This window comes from Canis aureus, chromosome X (genome assembly GCF_053574225.1).
Source record: "Canis aureus isolate CA01 chromosome X, VMU_Caureus_v.1.0, whole genome shotgun sequence".
Lineage (NCBI taxonomy): Eukaryota > Metazoa > Chordata > Mammalia > Carnivora > Canidae > Canis > Canis aureus.
This window is the reverse complement of record NC_135649.1, coordinates 121,171,566-121,193,528: the sequence shown is the minus strand read 5'-3', so window position 1 is coordinate 121,193,528 and position 21,963 is coordinate 121,171,566. Positions and strand designations below refer to the sequence as shown.

The 21,963-nt window shown below is 39.3% G+C and overlaps 1 protein-coding gene and 1 long non-coding RNA gene across 4 annotated transcripts in view; one reads left to right on the top strand and one right to left on the bottom strand.

The window, feature by feature from the left end:
• Positions 1-20,453, bottom strand: part of LOC144307784 (uncharacterized) — a 64,168-nt gene extending 43,715 nt beyond the window's left edge. For 2 of the 3 annotated variants that reach the window (XR_013374499.1, XR_013374500.1), the window contains exon 1: positions 19,945-20,448. The gene's annotated coding sequence lies outside the window, so the exon portion shown is untranslated. Of the gene's footprint in view, positions 1-19,944 lie in introns of all 3 variants that reach the window. The other variant, XR_013374498.1, reaches the window with a different exon arrangement.
• LOC144307751 (uncharacterized) lies at positions 10,121-12,155 on the top strand. The gene is made up of 2 exons (XR_013374473.1): positions 10,121-10,265; positions 11,995-12,155. It is a non-coding gene; the product is annotated as an uncharacterized LOC144307751 (long non-coding RNA).
• Positions 20,454-21,963: the final 1,510 nt, after the last annotated feature.

Below are 21,963 nucleotides of genomic sequence, written 5' to 3'. Positions count from 1 at the left end.
CCATGAAATTGAGAAAAAGTGAATAGTTTTAGAGATGGAAAATTATAGTGGTTTTACCAAAATCAGTAGCCTCGTACGGAAAACAGGTCTAGGCTCTGAAATTAGATTTTATTTCTATTATGCCACCTAATTCAGATTCTGGAAATCCACAATAACAAAAGACCATACTAGTCTGTGTAGAGCCTTCAAAAGAAATTAAAAAAAAAATGGAAAACTCTTATTTTCAAATAATTACTAAGGAAAAAAAGTCAAACTGAAATTTATATTTTGATATTTTGTGTAATAGTGTACATTCCTACAGAAAGAATCATATATTCTACAATAGTTGGCCTATTTTAACAAGAGTGTCAATCAACTGGCAAATATTTGATGGTGTGTATACATCACTGTACATCATCAAAAACATTGGAATCCAAAACCACTGAAAAAATTTAGTTTTTAAAGTCTGCATTTTTTGAGGATCAATATGTTGTCCGTAATTTCAATTTCTAGAGTGTAAAATTAAAAAAAAAAGGTAGCCTCAAAAAATAACCATCAACCAAAGGGATGATGGTAGTCTCAACTCTCAGTCTTAAGATGGTACGTTCTTGGGATCTAATGTCCAGCACGATGACTATAGGTACTTTGTCCCTGCAGAGGAAATTTAAAAAGCGTTGTTCATGCAAAAGAAACTTTAAAAATTTTCGTAAAATGAAAAGGTCAGCTCTCCATAAATAAGTTGTGAGTAGTTTTATAGCTTTGGGAGTTTAATTTTGCACAGTAAAAATGTATCATGAACTGCAATTCTACATATTAGGAAGTATTAGATATAGTACGACACCACCAGATATTTGCACTTGGGGTACGCCACGTGATTTCAGGTTGATTGATCCTCAAGAGAAGATCGAGTTACAGTATCTGCTCCTGTAGCTGGCACCTTCGTGTACAGGTGTGCCCACCTGCCCCAATGTGTGGTGGAGTTCTACGAGAATGCAGTGTCAGCCCTGGGGTCATGATACTTGGATAACTGTCAAAATTCTATTGAATTTCAGGTCATTTTATAGAATATCTTCCACACAAAAGTCCATCTTGCATATTTCTGTTCAAGCTAGAGGCCAAAAGTACTATAGGCAACTCGTCCATTTCTCATTAAGGAAAAAAAAAATTGATATTTTTCAATAGCAGAACTTATGCCAGGCAGAAGCAAACTGCCCTTTATAGGAAGGACTGCTTTATTTGAGCTTTTAAGTGAAGCATAAAAATATCGGCTGTACCTTTCATCTTTATAATGCTGTGGAATTTACATAGTGCTTTTCATGCATTTTCTCTTTTTATTCTTGCAGTTCAAAAAAATTGAGAGGAGGATAAGCATTATTAGCTCATTTTATAGAGAAGGAAATGTAGCCTCAGATCATTACGTGACTTGCACAAGATCTGCCAGTTGGAAGGCAGTACGGAGACCTAGAATCCAGGTGTTCTGAGGCAGGTATTATCCCTATTAATCTTTGGTCCCACTGACAAAACAAATGCCCAGGTGCATCCCCTATGTTGCACGGGCTTCTTGGGCCGAAGTCCTGAATCTGAACTCTTGATATCTCACCTATCCCATGACGTTGGGTGAACATTCCCACTGTCTAGAACTCTCTGATGCCATGGGACTACTGGAGTGCTCCGTGCAGAGAACCGCATCGTAGTGTGCAAGAACACAACACATAGCATAGAATTTTCATCAGAGAGAGAAATTTCTCCTGGTTCGTGGCTTTTCCCCTCTGTCCCCATCATTGGTATCTCTTGGATCTCCTGGAACCTATAAACACGTGGCTTGAAAATAACCACAGCAGGAGAAAATCACAGCCACTGAAAATCAGGATTGAGAAACGCCATGTGTTCTGAAAATATGAGAAAGTGCCAAAACCATGAGTGGGACAACGTTCTAACCATAGAGTTGTTTGAGAGAAACCAAGTTGTAATTATTCTGACCCAAGGTTTCAACCCACTGGCCGGTACACCTAAGAGCTTTTTGTAGGAGATGAATCTCTCCTCTAAATAAAGAACGAGTGTCAAAAATCAACTGAGAAAGTTTGTAAAGCCACACACATATCTGCATGGTCTTTCTTCCCATCTCACGTGTACCAGGAGGGCAGCCTAGAAGAAATTACATTAGGGAGGAGAAATTTATATACTTAAAATATCGAAAACATCCAATTTTCCTTCCTTTTCCTTGGAGTGTTTAAAAATGATTTCTTGTACTGATTGATCCCACGCAGTAGATAATTCTTTCAGAAGAAGGGTCCCAACAGTTTTAGATAAGAATAGAGTTATTCTGGAAAAATATGTGCAGGAGGTAATTTAAAATATTGTACAGAAAGTAGGAATAAAATTGCAAGTGTGCAGAATGTTCATAGTTTGCAGCCTTGAATACTGATGTTTCCAGTAAGAGAGACTGCGTGGGGATGGGGTATAAAGGGGAGGAGGCGGTGCAGACCCACAAAGAAGCCCACTGGAGGAAAAGCAGCATTCACAAATGCAGTCCAAGCCAATCACAGCCATGACATTTCTGGGAAGAAGACAGCTACTATCTGAAATCAAAGACAAGAAGTGGAGGAGACAGACGACAAGCCTTGGCCAAAGGAAATCACTGCTGGACTCCATGAATGCATTTTTACGGAGGTGTTTGGGAAGACACTGCTGGCTACAATGTTCAAAAAGAAGGAAGTGATGATGAAGCCATGAACTGCTGCAGGATGCAGAGGGACCGGGGCAGGTTGGTTTGGGATGCACAGCATAGTACCTTCCGCCAGGGCAACCTGTTCACAACGGAGCCCCCAAAGAAAGGACAGCGAGGAGAACATGGTGGTGGCTTTCCTCTGGTGTCCCCGTTGGGGGGGGATACGATGAAAAGCACAAGTGTCGTTGGCTTTAGAAGGAAGAGTATTTCCGTTCTCCTTTTCTTTCTTTTCTACGTGTTATTGTGAACTTCTGTTGAGCCACTGCCTCTTGCTCTTTGGGCAGCTTCTGTGATTGACCTATTTATTGGCATTAAATGAAAAAGCTTTGACCATAAAACCAAGGCTTGCCTAGAACTCTGAATAATGAGATCAAATGTACAAGCCTACTTATTCATTCTCCCCCCAACCTCACTGTGTGTGTGTGTGTGTGTGTGTGTGTGGGTGGGTGGGTGGGTGGGTTGGTGGGTGTGCATGTGGCTAACCAGCAAGATTTATGCAAGGTGAACCAGGGTTTGTTTTGAAGGATAATATAGGAATTGTTTTCTTGAAAATAAAGCTGAATAGAACAATGGTAATACACAGTTTCATTCTCTGCTTAAAAATGCAGTCACGTTCCAATAAGCTATTCTTTTCCTAGTATTTTTTTTTTGCTTTGACAGTCTATTGGCCATTTTTCTACTTATTAGCACTTCCATCAGAAGGAAGGAAAAGGAGATGAAGCTATAATATGTCAATTTCAGACACAGAGTCTTATATTAGGCCCAACACCACTGTGAAGTGTCTAGACAATTCTTGCTCCCCTGGGAGGGTTCAAAGCCGCCAGCCCTACAAAAGCTGTGTCCCTACTAAACAGTGGAGGATTGCAGCAAACACACTCCATCCTCCTTAATTCTCCTGTGTGATGATCACATTTCACACTTCACCCAAACAGATGCTAGGAGACAATTAGACTAGGTGGGTTGGAAGTAAAGATATTAAGAGATTGTTATCTGCTAATATGAAAATTGCCTTAACAACATTCAGAATAGACAGATTTACTTCATATGAGTTTCGGTTTGAACATAAATAAATTATGGTTGTTCTCCTTTCTTTCAGTTAATGCTGACTGAAAATTCTTAAAGAAACAATTAATATAAGCCAGAATGAATTGATTCTTGCTTTGGATAACTTGTATTGATTTTACAGCCATTCCATTTCCCTAGTGAGTTAAATTTTTAAAGAATCCACATGTCTCAGTATTTATAGTCGATCTAGAATTATCACAACCTAAAACTGGCATCTACTGTGCATTCAACTAATATTCAGCAAGGGAGCCAAGAATACTCATGGGGAAAAGATAGTCTTTTTAATACCTGGTGTTGAGGTAATTGAACGTTCACATGCAAAAGAATGAAGCTGGACTCCTAGCTTACACAAAATTTAACTAGATATGGGCTAAAGATCTAAATATAAAACCTGAAACCAAACAATTCTTAAAAGAAAGAATAGGAGGGGCACCTGGGTGGCTCAGTGGTTGAGCATCAGGTCCTGGGCTCAGGTCGTGATCCCAGGGTCTTGGGATCGAGTCCCACATCGGGCTCCCTATGGGGACTCTGCTTCTCCCTCTGCCTATGTCTCTGCCTTCTGTGTGTCTCATGAATAAATAAATAAAATCTTTTTTTAAAAAAAGAATAGGAGAAAAGCTCCCTGGCATAGGCCTTGGCAATGATTTTCTGAATATGTCACCAAAAGCATAAGCAATAAAAGTAGAAATAAACAAATGAGTCTACGTCACTTGAAAAGGCTTCAGTACAGCAAAAGATCAACAAAACGAAAACGCACCCTAAGTAATGGAAGGAAATATTTGCAAATCATATATCTGATAAATATTATCTACAATTTATAAGGAACTCCTACAACTCAACAGCAAACAAAACAAAAAAACCCAATAACCCAAAAGATCTGAACAGACACTTTTGCAAAGCAGACTTGCAAATGGCCAATAGGTACTGGCAAGGTGCTCCACACCACTCATCATCAGGGAAAAACAGATTAAAAGCACCGTGAGACATGGTCTGACACCTGTTAGGATGACTACTATCAAGATACAAGAGTTAACAGGTATTGCTGAGGATGGGGAGAAAGGGGACCCCTGGTGAACTGTTGGTGGGGATGCAAACTGGTGCGGCTGCTCTGAAGAACAGTATGGAGGTTCCTCAAATAGTTAAAGATTGAACTACCATGTGATCCAGCAATTCCACTTGTGGGTATATATCCACAGTAAATGAAATCATTACGTTGAAGACATACCTGCAACCTTGTGCTCACTAAAGCATTATTTATAAAAGTCAAGACGTGGAAACCACCTAAGTGTCCACTGTGGGAGAAATGGATTAAGAGACAGTGATGTGTGTGGGTAGTTTGGACATAAAATGGGTAGTTTGGACATAGAAATATGCCATGTGAGGCAATATGGATGAAGCTTGATGGCATATGCTAAATGATATGAGATAGACAAAGACAGATATTGCATGATCTGACTTCCAGGTGGAATCTAAAAACAAAGAAGCAAAAAAAATCACAGAAACAGTAAACTGGTTGTTGGGGTGGGGGAAAGGGATGATGGTAGTCAAAAAGTCTCAACTCTCAGTCTTAAGATGGTACGTTCTTGGGATCTAATGTCCAGCACGATGACTATAGTTTATCAACAATGAATTGTCTACTTGCCAGTTGCTGAGACAATAGATCTTAAGAGTTCTCTCTACACATAATAATAGTTAAGTACCAGGCGATAGATGTGTTGACTAACCTTATCATGGCAGCAATACATACATATATCAGATCTTCACATTTTACACCTTAAATGTACACAATTATACCAAATTAGATGTTATGTATACGTCATTATATCTCAATAATGCTGGGAAAAAATTAGAAATTAAAAAGTGGCATCTAGTGTCCCTGTCCTATGTTTTTTGTGTGTGTGTGTGTGTGCGTGACTCAAGCTTTAGTGTCACGTCTTAATTAATATGCAAATGACACTAAACTTTAAGAAGTGTTGCCGTTCATGAGAGTGAAAGTAGGGATTTTGCTTTTAGACAGGTTATTTTACAAGTTTTTTTTTTTTTAAATAACAAAGTAAAATTGTGCTAAAATTCCAAAAAGCACATAATTTCCTCAGGGCACCACCTTAATCTCCAGTGATAGTTCTATTCAAAGTGTCCTAATGCACATTTATTGAAAACGATTTGGCTTTGAGACATTTTCCATTAGCGCTAATATGGGTAATCACGCTTCTTCAGTACAAAGTATTTTATACAGACATTGTGAAAGAGCTGAAGGTCAACATGATACTAGAGATCCATCTTCTAAGTGGCAAAATTTCACGTTGGGCTTGTCAGCAAAGAAAGCTGGGGTAACACTCTTAAGAGTAGTGCCAAAAAGATTGGGTCAAAGAGATGGTTTGGATTCATAGAATGAACCATTCCTACTTCCAATTCAATGAAAAAGCCATATTTGAAACACCTTGGGAAGCTTACAATTGTACATAGGATGAGAAATCCCTAAGTTAGATGCAGAGTAATGGAAATTTACAAGAATAAAGAAAATGGAAATTTTGATAATGATAATGTTAAAAGTTTCGGGAAATAGTCAATAGAAGTAGTAGCAGATTAGAACTTTTTATGGCATAGGGTTCTATGGAACCCTTTAATTCTAAATAATGTTTTCGACTACTACCCCAAGACCGAGAGTTGCAAGGTCTACTGACTGAGCCAGCCAGATGCCCTTAACTCTATTACTTTTGATGGCAGAAATGCACGCTTTTTTCTCATGCTCATTTCCGTATACTCAAGTAGGCTTGAAATTTTATTCTATTTTATTTGAAAAGATTTTATTTTTAAGTAATCTCTACACCCAATGTGGGGCTGGAAGTCACAATCTCAACATCAAGAGTTGCACGTTCCACAGACTGAGCCAGCTGGGCACCCCAGGGCCTGAATTTTTAAATAGTTACCTTTCAGAGCGTCATAGCCAAGAGCGTCAATCTGTGCAGAGTCACACTGAGTAATTTATTTAGCTGTTTTATGCCAGAAACTACGCTAAGTCATTAATCCTGCTGAATGGTGGAAATGCCGTAAGGAAGCATTCTAACCTAAGTTGGATTTTCCAAGCAAAATCCAAAAATACAATAACACATAGGCAGTGCTTCAATTAGAGATGAATTAATAAAGATTAAAATGTAAAAAAGGGCCTAAATGAGGATAAAACATAATGAAAATGCCTAGTATTGGTTCTTTGGTTAAAAACACAGTGTGCAGATAGAGTGTTTAATATGATAGTCTTTAAAAGGGGGGAGAGAGCCCAAATATATAAAGTGAGAACGGGTGATAGGAATCACAGCAATGAAGGAATTTAAGGAATCAAAAGCAGCTTGTTTGATCCACTTGGTGCAAATGCATTTGAGGACTCCAATGACATGGGTGATTTTCTATACGTACACATTTTTTTTTCTCCCCAGAAGACATAAGAACTGGAAACTAATTATAAAATCCCAGAGAGACCAGACCTCATTCCCTGCCTCACCCACTCTCCTGTCAAACACAGCATTTCCAGATGGCTTTACAGTTTTTTTTTTCTTTGAAAATAAGATTTACTTGCGAATATTTACGCTGGTTGAGAACATAGAAAAGGAGAAATAGTTCCAAATTTTCATTATGAAGCGAAGAAAGCACCGATAATGAACTCCAAGAAACACAGCACAAACAACAACGCACAGATAGGAAAATCTCCAACAGCTACCGAATAGAATCCAGCTGAGGTTTCAAGAAAAATTCGCTGTGGTGACTTGACGTTGATTTTGAGGATAAATGTGGATTTCTGTTATTAGTCAACTTATTATATTAAATGTACTAATATAATCACCATCTATATCAATCATCTCCATAAGAAATGAAAGGCACTGAATGAAAGTTAATGTTTGTCCTTCATTGAAAAAAAAAGCAAGACAGAAACAGATGTGTATTATTTTATTTATTTTATTTTATTTATTTTATTACTTTGATTTAATTTAATTTGATTTAATTTGATTTGATTTTATTTTATTTTATTTTATTTTATTTTATTTTATTTTATTTTATTTTATTTTATTTTATTTTATTTTATAAGGTTTTATTTACTTATGTGGAAGACAGAGACCAAGCATGAGAGAGAGCATGAACAGAGGGGACTGTAGAGAGAGAAGCAGACTACCCATTGAGCCGGGAGTCCAATGTGGGGCTCAACTCCAGGACCCCAGGACCTTGACCTGAGCTGAAGGCAGATCCTTAACTGACTAAGCCACCCAGGTGCTCCGAATGTGTGTGTGTGCATATATATATATTGTTTATGCATGATGTTGATGAGCATCATGTTCATCTATATGCTATATGCAAATAGATAAAAACACAAAGGGCATCCATATTTGAAGGAAGGAGGTGATTTTTATGATCATTGCAGATTTTTGATCACATAAGAAAACCCAAGAATGTCAAGACATGACAGCAAATAGCAAGGTTAGGAAGCTAGAATAATGCATAGAATACATATTCTATAAATTTTGAGAAAAGGATTAGAAACTATAACAGTAGGAAGAATTTATAGCAGCTCTGAAACAATATATATTTGACAAGAACTAGCAAGGCTCATGAATCTATTCTGAAATGTTCTTGAGGTCAGCATAACTGTAATACTAAACCCTAAGAAAACAATCAAAAGGAAGAAAATTGGAGTCCAGTCTTCTGACAATCCTTCTTACTGATGCAGAATTTATAAAATTATGTGTAATTATAATACATAGTAAGATGTATTCTGTGATAGAATTTATATATACATTATATATATATATTCCAGTGATAAAGGGAAACATCACATAATACAACATTTTAAAGTAGGATTAATTTAAGGAATACAAGCATACAAAGGTGATTAAAATTTGAGTCATTTAAAGTAAACAACCATAATAAAAGAAACAGGAAAATACATATGTGACATTTCCATAAATGCAGAAAAATGCATTTTAAAAGGATGAAAGATATTAACTATAATTAATAAAATGTATCTGCATCATGACATTCGAAGGGACCTTCCCTAAACATATAATAGATTTCAACTTTAGAAAAAGAGACCACAGGGGCAGCCCCGGTGGCTCAGCGGTTTAGCGCCTGCCTTTGGCCCAGGGTGTGATCCTGGGGTCCCTGGATTGAGTCCCGTGTAGGGCTCCCTGTGTGGAGCCTGCTTCTCCCTCTGCCTGGGTATCTGCCTCTCTCTCTCTCTCTCTCTCTCTCCCTCTCTCTGTCTCTCATGAATAAATCAATAAAATCTTAAAAAAAAAAAGAGAGACCACAATACATCAAACAGCATATTTTGGGGCTGAAATGGGGAAAGAGTCTCCTGAGATTGGGAATGAGACTCGTGTGGCTGACATTCTCAGGTCTTTCCACGGTGCAGCAGGATTACTGGGCAGCACATGCAGAACAGTAAAGATAAATGCAAATAATATGATTGGAAAAGGAGAGTCAAGGCTTTGTGAGTTTAAAATCCAAATAAAAAATCTACAACAAAGCTATTAGAATTAGTAACTTCACCGGTTAATAAAGAAAACACAGATAACATCCATCGTGCCTACCAACCATGCCAGTAAAAAAAGAAAAAAAAAAAAGAAAAAAGAAACTATCCTTTAAGGATATGGTAATGTTTCCAATGGCACGTTCACAATAGTGTCTTCCCATAGTCGTGCCAGACACGCACAGAGAAGAGTGAGGACAGGCCCATCATTGGGGGGATATATCGTGTTTGCAGATGGGAGTAGTGTCTATCGTAAAGGTGTTAGTGGTTCCAAAAGTGCTCTGAGGAGTCAAGGTGATGTGTGTCTGTGTGTGTTGAAAAGAGAAAGAAGGAGGTGAAGAAGTAGGAGGAGGAAAGAAAATGATGGAGAGTGGGAGGAGGAGGGGGGAGGAACAGGAGGAAGACAGACTAGAGATGGAGATCCAAACACCATCAGCCACACTTCTCACGTGGACTGATTGACAACACTCATCAAAGAGCCCGGACCCATGACCCCCAGCAGGCTCTAAGCAAGTGTGTTCAATGACCAGAGAACACCGTAAGCTAGAGTCTTCCTAAATTGCTCCATCTGGAAACGGGGTCGTTGCCACAGAATTAATTTAGACGAGGTCATGTGGGAGTAGAGTGGGGCCCTGATATGCCCAGTGTCCTTCTAGAAAGGGGAGATGCAGACACTTGGGCAGGGGGAATGTCACTTGCAGATGAAGACTGGTGTGTGTTAGCGAAGTCATGGTGGACCTGGCCAGGAAACCCCCAGAAGCTACGGGAAAGGCATGGAACAGATGGAACATGGAACATGGAACATGGAACACATGTCACAAGGGCCCAGGCCCACCAGCCCCCAGGACCATCGGAGGACAAACTTTTCATTATTTGATCCCATTCAGTCTGTGAGACTCTATGACGACTGCCATCAGGAAGGAGCACACTTGCTTTTAGCCAACGCTCGGCCTCGACAACCAATCTCCACACTTTGTAATGGCTTTACGATGAGTATCATGTCTTTCCCTTCCCTCTTTCCACTGATGGGTGGGCGACCCGAGGATTAAATTTTCCAAGTGGAAGAGTTCTAACGTGATACAACGGTTCTCCAGAATCTCTGAATCATCTTCCCTTCCCTGAAGCATTACAAATATTTGAAGGAGAATCATCGTAATCATAATCATAATAATAAAAAAAAAGGCTGAGAAGGGCATTGGCTAACTGCAAATACCCCTTACTTCAATTTTCGTATAATGTCTATACTTTGGCTTACAATACAGAGTAAACTGATCCTACAGTGAACCCAACTTTGTCAAACTTGTGTTTCTACAAGTCTCCCGCTTTACTTATGGAATATAAAGTAGTGATAAAGACAATAACAGATTTATTGAAGACTGCCATGGATTTTTCCATGATCGCATGGAACAGTAGAGTATCGTCTGTATTCATTTTGAATATATATATGGAAATCGTCGACACCACGTTATTTCAAACATATGTGTCCCCGTTTCCTCCAGTGCATCTTGGTGTATAGAACCAAGGCTGCTGGAGAGGTGGCTTTTCTTCTCCTCCTCTGGGGTTTGTCACCATGTGTCCTTGAGAGGCAACGAGGAAGAAATGGATTAATTAATACCGTAGGGAAGTTCTCTTTCCTACTCAGTAAACCGCATAGTATCCTGGAGAAATGCATCTTTACAGGCAAGAGAGTTTCCAATTAAAATGAAACTTTTGTGACACAGAAAAGTGAAATAGAAATGACAAAGCATACGCAAGTTTTATTTACAATATGTATGGCTTAACACCATTTACGCTGAGTCTCTACGAATTGACTACCATTTGGGGTAAAATTAACAGCATTGGATTTGCAACAGAAAAAGAAAGATGTGGTTTGTTACATTTTTTTTGTAGGAGTGCAATACATGACAGAAATATGAATACAGACACTAATGAGCAAGTGATAGATATATTTCATTATTACCATACGTGTCTATTTTATAAAATATGATGTGCTCTCGGTTCACAAATGGCAAATACACATAAAACAATCCTAAAGACTAAATAATGCAACTGGCTCAAATTGATCTATGTGACTGTCCTAGAATTCCATTAAAGAAAGATTAAGGGATTTTTCCATGTAAGGTATAAAATAAGAAATGAAAGTCTGAACGATTTCAGGAAAAAAAATCAAGCCTTCGTACAAAGACATGATTCTGAATGAAATATGAATGAAATGCATCAGTTTGGATCTTCTCAATAAATAGCTTGGGAAGGCAAGATAAACTCAACCTTTTACTGAGAAACGATAAGGTTATGGAAGGGAAAACCTCCTGTCTAGTATTCATAGACTCAATCTGACTCATTTTCCATGGTTTCACTGAAATAATTAAAAAGAAAATCAGAAGAAGGAGGTATCTAGAGACTTCCTTTCATCACATCCATGCATTTAAAGTGAAGATTTCCAATTTAAAAGTAAAAACAACTGGGCATCCCGGGTGGCTCAGTGGTTTAGCGCCACCTTCAGCCCAGGGCGTGATCCTGGGGACTCTGGATGGAGTCCCACGTTGGGCTCCCTGCATGGAGCCTGCTCCTCCCTCTGCCTGGGTCTCTGCCTCTCTCTCTCTCTCATGAGTAAATAAATAAAAAATCTTAAAAAAAAAAAAAAAGTAAAAACAACCAAAGCCTTGTTCATTCAGATAATTGCTGATTTTTGTCTAAATTTTAGGAAAAACAACAATGACGACAACAGAGGGAAGACCCAAAGATCCACGTGAATACAGTTCTTTGGATGTATACATTTCAGATGACGGGAAGTTGTCTCCAATGGAGCTCATTATGGGGAATAGATGAGAAAAATAAAGTGAGCTCTTTCCCCTTCACATTTTTGTTTTGGTCTAACACTTATTGTGTCTTCACAGAAATGGATATGATAAGAGCAATACATGCTAAGGTGGGTTTCTTTAAAGAATAAATTGTAAAATTTATGATGTAACAGGGGCACACAAAGCATTGTGATATATTTCGACTTACCTAGATACCTCACTATTCAGCGGACTCTCCCTCGTACCCACTTACCCCTTGGGATATTGTTGTCATGTAAGATGCTCACATTATTCAATGTATTTAATGAAGTCACCGGGTCCCAGGACCTTTGGAAAGTTATTTTCTGAGATCTACTGGATTTCTGTGAAACCGTGTGGCTGAAATCATAGTCCCATGAAGTTCTGATGAACTTCATCCTTTGGAAAAGGATAGAGAGAGATCAGGAAGGTAGGAGATTGACAGAATCATAGAATCATAGTCCCATGAAGTTCTGATGAACTTCATCCTTTGGAAAAGGATAGAGAGAGATCAGGAAGGTAGGAGATTGACAGAACCTATAAATTTGCTAAGAGAGCGCCCTGGCTTGATTTTGATAAATTGTATTCAAATAAGAGATGTACAGAATCGATAAGAGTGTCATGTTAATCCACGGGTCAACTCTACAATATGGACGGACGTAATTATCTAGCTCCATATGGTGGTTGGTTCTCTGCCAACCTGAATGTAAATTCTGGGAACAGTGGTGTCAAGTTTTTCATGTATGGATAAGTTCCCAATTTTTAAAAATCCATCCTGATTCCCACGCCCCCGACCCCCATTTTTTTCCTCTCTCCCTCATGCCTTCTCTCACATAAACCAGCTACAAGATAACATCTTCCAACTCAACGGTGTTTGACCTCCTGACTGCCAGATTGTCTACACCTTAGATCACAGTCAGTCAAATCTTGTAGGGACACTGTTCATGTACGCCATGGTTATAGCCAAACATAGTGACCACATTAGAGTTTGAAGTCAGAGTCAGGGGGACACCACATTATCCAGGTGGGGTGGTGGCCAACGTGCTGAGCCAAGTGTCAGGTTGGGCTTGGGAGACTACATTAAGAAAATACTATGAAGGTCTTTGTCTACCAAATTATGATATTTATCTTTCTTCCTTTTGAGTAGTGGAAGCATGTAATTGGTTCTATGTCATGACTAGGTCATGCCTCCAAATCTGTGTAGATGCTATCCCGAAAGGAGAGATTGAGGGCCATCGAACTGTCCTGTGGACTATGACACGTGCCCAGGCAAGTGGCGGCAGGGCCCTATGGTGGAGTGGAGACATCTGGTTGAATCGGGAAGGGTGAACTCACGGCTTTAATTCCCACCACTCAAGAGACTCAGTCCAACAGCTGGAGGAAAGAAGAGCTTGTAGTAAACACAGTTCTATGAAGCAAGTAGAAGGGGAAGTCACCAGCAGGTGCGAAGCCTCACACACTTCTGGATGATGGAAGGCAGGTGGGAACATACTGAACCACTGAACAACTTAGAGAAAGGTACAGCCCAGAGGGTCCTTGGAAGATGTGCCTGAAGAGGTTCTGATGTCACATGCCATCGGAGGCTGGCAGTGAAGTCATAATCTGATGGGCCAAACATGGCTGTTTATGTAAAAATATGGTACGTTTTGTAAAATGATCACTATCAAGCAATAGAAACACTGTGATTTCTATTTAAAAATTGTCCCCTTGGGATCCCTGGGTGGCTCAGCGGTTTAGAGCCACCTTCGGCCTGGGGTGTGATCCTGGAGACCCGGGATTGAGTCCCATGTCGGGCTCCCTGCATGGAGCCTGCTTCTTCCTTGGCCTGTGTCTCTGCCTCTCTCTCTCTCTCCCTCTCTCTGTCTCTGTCTCTGTCTCTGTCTCTGTGTATCATGAATAAATAAATAAAATATTTTTAAAAAATTGTCCCCTTGGGGCACCTGGGTGGCTCAGGTGGTTAAGCATCTGTCTTTGGCTCAGGTCATGATCAGGGTCTTGGGATGGAGCCTCATGTTGGGCTCTCCACTCAGTGGACAGTCTACCTCTCCCTCTCCTTCTGTCCCTTTCTCCCGGGTCACGATTTCCCTGTGTGTCTCAAAAAATAAATAAAATCTTAAAAAAAAACAAATACATAAAATAAAGAATAAAAATTGTGCCCTAAAGTGCCTAATGCAATCTATACTGATAGCCAGTTGAAATCTACACTCATATGTTTTCCTTTGAGTCGTTTTGAAAATTTATTTTTGGATGATAATTTTTTTCCCAAATATTTTGCCTTATAGCTGCACACAAATGTGCCCTGACAAAAGCCATAGAATTTTTATTAATATAAATATGTTAATGTAAATTAGTTATTTATGTAGAATTCACTTATTCACATAAGAATTTCAATATATAGAATTTTATTTTTCTGCCTTGTTTTCTTTTTTTTTTTCTGCCTTGTTTTCACGAATGTTTTATCTTTGTTGGTGGTGTTATCTGGCCAGTGGGGACTTTCATTGCATTAGTTTCTTACGCATCCACTTTTTACACAAATAAATAAAATAGTTTGAGTTTTGATTAATGTATACACCTGTGTAACCGACATCCCTGTCAAAATAAAGGGTGTTTCTATTACCTCAGATGCTACAAGACAAAAGCTATGTTACATTTCCCATATGATTCAAACCAAAATTGTATTAATTTCCCTTGTGATTCCTTATCTAATCCATGGGTAGTTTTCTGAAGGTGAAGGCAACAAAAAATGATATGACGTGTCATTCATATTTTAACCTTACTACATCCTAATAGAGTAAGACTTTGTGTATCTTGGGTTATATAAAATATTCTGGTCTTTTTTCCCCTAAATTTTAAGTAATCTCTACACCTAACATGGGGCTTGAGCTCAGGATCCTGATGGCAAGTCACGTGCTCTACAGACTGAGCCATCCAGGAGCCCCTAAAATATTCTTAATGTTGATTTTACCTGTTTTGATTTGCTTTTTGAAGCATAACTAGTATGATATTTAAAAATCAGACTTTGAGTTCACTTTATATTACTCTTGAAATAAGACTGGATGGGGGTCATTTACCTTTGATGCAATTATAACTATTATATGAAAGGTATAAATCTGCTATGTTATTATTTGTTTTCTGTTTGTCATACCTTCTTTTTTCCTTGGGTCGGGTATATTTTAATATTCCGTTTTAGCTCTGCTATGGGCTTTTTATGGGTGAGTATTTGCTTATTTTACAATATTTTAGCTTATTTTATATTTTATATATATTTAACTTATATTAACTTATAACAAGCTGCTTTCAAATAATTTATACCATTTTGTATATCATGTAAGAACTTCACATTGTACACAGCCCTATTCTTTATTTGTGCCATTTTGTCACATAGTTTTGTATGTGTGTGTTACATAATGCAGGATATATTTTTTACTGCTTTATTTCACACACTGAATTATGATTTGGTGCATTAAAATACAATTATTTCGGGATCCCTGGGTGGCTCAGTGGTTTAGCGCCTGCCTTCGGCCCAGGGTGTGGTCCTAGAGTCCCGGGATCGAGTCCTGCGTCAGGCTCCTGGCATGGAGCCTGCTTCTCCCTCTGCCTGTGTCTCTGCCTCTCTCTCTCTTTCTCTATGTCTATCATGAATAAATAAATAAAATCTTAAAAAAAAAAGCCACACAATTATTTCCTGTTTACATGTAAAACTACCATTTCTAGCCCTGTTTGTTCCTGGGTAGATATGTTTCTATCTGGTTTTACTTGTCTTCGAGATGATGCATGTTTGTTAGAATTTCTTGTGGTGTACATCTGCTGGCTGAGAATTTACTTAGCTTTGATTCATCTGAAAATATTTTCATTTTCCCCTCATTTTTGAAGTATAATTTTTTCAGGGAGAGTCATATTTCCTACTTATTCTTTCTTCAGCTTTAGTAGTTTGTATGTTTCCAAGAGCTTGATCATGTCAGCTCTTTTATGGGATGTTTGCCATCTAATTGTTCATAGCATTCTCTTGATATCCATTCCATTTTGATAAGACTAGTAGCAATGTCCACACTTTCAGGTCTGATCTTAGTAGTATGATTCTTCTCTTTTTTTTCTCGGTGTGTCTAGCTAAGGATGTGTCAATTTTGGCCAAAGAACCAACTTTTGGGTCTGTTAATTCTCTGTGATGGTTTTCAGTTCTCTATTGTGTTTTTCTCCACTCTGTTTTTTATGATTTCCTTCTGAAATCTATTTTTACTAAATATATAATCCTCGGTAGACATATATGTATTTTCCCCCCTTGGAAGACACTGTGCCATTCATAAAATAATAAGTAAAGTTTTATACATGTTGGAGAATGCAAAGCTCTGAGGGAATGGTCCTCAGGAAGCTGTAGCTGAGAGACACCTAAACTCAACAATTAAGATATGCAGAAAGATGGAATGGTCTGAAATTTATCTTAAGGGCCAATTCTTTTTTTTAAGATTTTATTTATTCATTCATGAGAAAGACATAGGCAGAGACACAGGCAGAGAGAGAAGTAGGCTCCCCAAGGGGAGCCTGATACAGGACTCGATCCCAAGACCCCGAGATCACGATTTGAGCCAAAAGCAGATGCTCAACTGCTGAGCCACCCAGATGCCCCTTAAGGGCCAATTCTATGGACAAGACATCCCAGAGTACATACACCACCATGAGACACAGGAAGCGAGCGATGCCTGGAAGAGCCTCGGTAGGGCTCAGACAATGCAGGAGAAAGTCAGTGCCAACAAGGCAAGATGCCATCTACTTTCTTAGCTACAAAGGAGTTGCATAATTTTGCCAATCCCTTCGTTGTTATAGATAGGAATTTTTTAAATCACAAACTTGGTTTCTAGTCTACTTTAATTTTATAAAACTCTACTCCAATTGCCTGTATAAGAAGTCAATGTGCTCTTTAAACACCTCTATTGAATTATAATTTACAACAGTTAACATCCAGCCATTTTAAGTGTCTACTTTAAAGACTTAGTAAATTTACAGAACTGTGATCATTTAATTATTTCAAACTAATCTTTTTTAGGCATCATAAAGTTCTTAGCACTCCTCATTCCCTCAGATTCCTTTACCAATAGATCTTCAGATAGGGCAAACTATCTAAAATATTGCACAAATGTGGTTGATATTCAACATAAATGAACAAATCAAGCAGCCTCAGTATAATAATAACTATTAATATTATAATGAGGAGTTCCCCCCCCACCAAGGAGCAGAAGAGAATATAAAATGGATACAGTCTGAAAGAAGCCATGACAGATATTTATGGGAAGCAATCTGACGAGGCGGTATTGTTGTGTGTGCGTCCACTCTACCCCAGTGATGACAAACTCAGCTTCAATGATTTAGCAACCTCTGTGTAAAAAAGCTTTAAAAAAATGAATTCCTTGCTATTTCTGGGTTCATATAATTACTCATGGGTGTAGTGGGGACCAAAAATAAAATATGCTACTTTTCCCTGGCCATCGTTGTATCTTATGACTACAAATCAAAGAAGAGGTCATGTCAGCTTCCATCTGAAACCCATGCTATTTTCTCCAAACACATGTTCAGAAAATTTGATCCTCCATCTGACTCAGAATTGCTATGTTTTTATATAAGAATGATAAATTATTAGTATTTTGTGGTGCACAAACATAATGTGTGTGTCAGTGTTTCAGAATAATGGGCACTTTCTGGGGCGACTGGCTGGCTGGCTTAGTCGGCGGAGCGTGCACCTCTTGATCTTGGGGTTGTGGGTTTGAGCCCTACGTTGGGCGTAGAGATTATGTAAATACGTTCCTACATAAACTTTAAAAAAAAAGAATATTGGGCACTTTCTAAAACCTTACATTCAGGTAACATACCACATTGGGATCACAACGTGCAACAAACTTAGAATCAAGCAATACATCTCATGCGTGCAACCTTTGCTTTTGTGATGTGTAACGTGCAAGTTCTGAACTTCTGTGAAAAAATATAATGATCAGTATATCTATTGCATTAAACCAATAGAGAGAATATAAATTGCTGCTCTTCTTTGAAAGGGTGAGAAAAAAATTGAGTGACACGCCTAGTCTGGCATTTCACAGAGGCTGAATCTGTTCACTCCCCAAAGCGCATAAACAAAGACACCGTTGTATTGTATTCACTTGGCAGACGCCACGATGACACCAGGGTCTCCGTAGGTTAGACAAAGGGATTGGGCAAATCTCCACAAAGTATTAGCACCCCCACCCCCACCCCCACCCCGATCCCTGAGAAGTGAAGCTACTGATGGTTCCTTCTGGGTTGGGTGGGCATGACTCTCCTAAAGACAACCATCCTAATGAGCATGGTTTCCTTGGTAACTGGGAGTAGAAGAAAAAGGGGATAGAGTGGACAGATTGCAATCACATTTTTGCAAGCTTCAGGCCACCATGTGCATTGCTGTAGAAAACGAGGAGCTACCCTTTCCAAACATGGCTCTGGTCAAATGGAAGTGCAACCATCACTCAGTGATGTCCCGGGGAACCTCTGGCATCATTTACTGGGGAAACCTGGAGCATCCCAAGCAGGAGGCCTTGCTGTAACATGAAAGAGCCCAAAGCAAAGAATATGAGCAGGGGGTTCACCTGTCCCCATACCAGCATTTCTCACCTCGCTCTACACAGAGGGAGCACCTTGTTCTGGGGACTCAGCTCTTGGTGGAAACCTGTTCTCCAGCCCTGGTCTGGGGGACAAATTGGGGGAGAAAATTGCATCGTTGCTTGGCCCCACATTTCTCATCTCCTTAATCAGGAGGATTGGGTGTTGATTTATGGATTAAATGGCACATCTTATGAGTGAAACTTTTCCTTTTTAGTGGGTTTCTGTTCAAAAATTACCTAAATTCAGATATCATTTTGTACAGCTCAGACTCACTGCTGTGCTTGGATCTCACCTGAGATCCCATAGGCTATAAACACTTCTTCTTATTACCACAAAGACACACATTTGGAAAAGTTTAAAGATTCATTTTGTAGGCATACTCTTCCAAAGAATTATCAACACACCATTTCAGAATTCACTTTCATGGTTGTCCTTACTTCTTATGAGCCGACTCGATTACTATTTATTAGTTTTGAAGATTCATTAGTATTAGTCATGTAAAATTAAAACTCAATGATAAGACTTGGAAATTATCTTTCATAAAAGTGCAAGACTAAAACATCTCATTTTAATAAATACAGGATTGTAACGATCCAATTCATAACAGGTGTAAGTGTTGCCATCACGAATTCAAACACACTGAAATTAACGTTGAAGCACGGGAAGGCACATTTGGGTTGATTTTTTTTTTTACATCTTTTTTTTTTCCCCCACAAGGGGTTTTAAACCACCTAGTCCAAACGATACTTCTACTTTTAACACATTAAAAATCACACAGTGACCTTCAAAGCAGCTATTCGTGGAAGCGTCAGATGTGCAATATGGAGTACAAAATTAAAATGTGAGATGTGAAAATACTGAGCAATTTATCTCCCCTGACCCATCACTGCGAGGCATCAGGCTTCTTAATCACACTTCTAAATTAGGATCTTTATGTAAGCAAGTCTGCCCATGAGGAAGGGGTAAATTAGTAACATATAAGGAATTCATTATTTCTCTCAGCTCAAATCTACTTATTAATTACATCTGTCCATGGCATTCATTAGCTTCATACTAGTGTGGAAAAGCAATTGCAAGTATAAGAGGTGAAAAAGAATCTCCCCCGACGTGTCCTCGAGGGAAACGCTTGGCAGATCCCAAATTGACGTGCTTACCTGGGAAGGTCAGACCCTTGTTCAAGTACAAAAGCCAAATCAGATGGAAATAGGTACCTTGATGCTAGATGCTTCTGCCTCAGCAGCTATTTCCAGTGAGGACAGTTGACACAAACGAGTCTTCTCCTGGGGACGTCAAACGTAACATCAGTTCAGCCGAGTTCAGTCAGTCCTTACTGGGCATCCAGCAGGTACTAAGGTGGCATGTGTCTGCTTCGAGGGCACGTATGACTCGCTGGAGTCTCTGGCTACAAAGCAGATGCCGAATCGGAAGATCTTGGGCGGCGATACACAAGAACCACGTAAATGCACACTCAGTGCAGTATTCTCACCAGGAAACAGCATTTCCAAAATCTTTTGGGAAAAGGAAAAAAAAAAAAAAAAAAAAAAGCAAGAACACAGGTGTTCTGAGTCATCCTGGGTGACCTGTTTCACATCACAAATTAAGTCCCTGTGTTTGCTACTTCCCTGATTTTTCTCGTGTTTTCGCTTTGGCGTATCCATGGTGACATAGCAAGTCGCGTGTGACTTTTGGATTGCTTACCTTTACATTTAATCTAAATCTGAGCGACAATTTTCCATCAAGTTATCCTACCCAATTATAGAGACTAGGTTTATTATGTGCATGGCTAAATTTAGACACCTTTCAACGGAGGACATTGTGTCTCATTAAGATGATTCCACAAACCTAAATTAGATCCTTATCCAAACAGACCAAGCCTAAAAAGTCTATCTTAGGAATAATGCAGCAGTTTTCTCTTTTTTTTTTTTTGTTTTTTGTTTTTTTCCATTGAAACGGTTTAAGAATCAGGAAGAGGTTTAGCAATAAACATGAAATCATCGGAGGGTATAGTGTTTTCAACCTCCAGATTATAGGCTAATAAAGCTCATTCTACACCCCTTCTCCCTGAAATAGCGTTAAAATAGTCTTTCGAGTACGACAGATATGGCTTTGTTATTTCTAAAATTCATACAGCAGTTAGGAAAATATTTATAAATATACCGTATTGCAGGATCCTTATTGCAAACAGTAAGTGAGTTATCATCCATTTTCCATGCCTGGCTTGCTGAATGATCATTTGTGAAAGCAATCACCCTTTGAATATAGCTTCTAATAATCCTGTCCATCAATCATATTTTTTTCTTAATCCATCCATGCACCATTTTAAATGCAAATAAAGATCACCTTCCCAATATCTATGAAAATTAAATCCCATCACAAATGAAAATTTACAACCCTATCTTATATTAGTTCATGGAGCTATATTCTCAATAGCTAAATCTCCCCAACACAGTCCAATAAAGTTAAGTGAGAAGTCTAATTTGGCGTTCTAATTCAGGCGTATGGTATTGACCTCTTTTTTCACGGTGTCATTGTGGAACTGGTGACGCCCTCCCGCAAGCCTGGAGTCAACCGAGAACCACCGGTTGTCCACTTTGGCAGCTTGCATATGCTGAGCTCAGAAGTGGGAGGGGAATCGGGTAAGGCAAAACAACCACCGTCAAGGATGCCCACATCCCCATCCCCCCGGCAGCCCATGAGTGTGTGAGCTCCCTCAGCAAAGGGGACTTTGCAGATGCGATCCCGTTAAAAATCATGCATTATCCAGGTGGGCTGAGTGTCGTCATGAGGGTCCTTTTAAGAGGGAGGAGGGACGTTCAGAATCAGAGAAGGAGATGTGAAGATGCAAGCGGCGGTCAGCATGATGCACCTGAGGACGTAGGAAGGTGTCTCGAAGCAGCTGGAGGAGGCAAGGGTATGGATTCTCCCTTAGAGCCTCCGGGAGGCATGCAGCCTCACCAACAGCTGGGGGAATGAGCTGGTGAGACCCATTTTAGACTTCTTACCTCCAGAACTGCCACCAGATATGTCGATGTTGTGTCGGGCCGCTGAATCTGTGGCAGTTCGTTATAGCAGCTGCAGGAGTCTCATACAGACTTAATGCAGATTGCCTCTGCCGGGACCATTGCAGTTAGGGGTGCAGACTTACTGGAGGAGGTGAGGTTGGCTTAGCCTCCATTCCTGACTGTGACTCCCTCACTGCTGACATGACACACGGATGTGGAAGGACACCA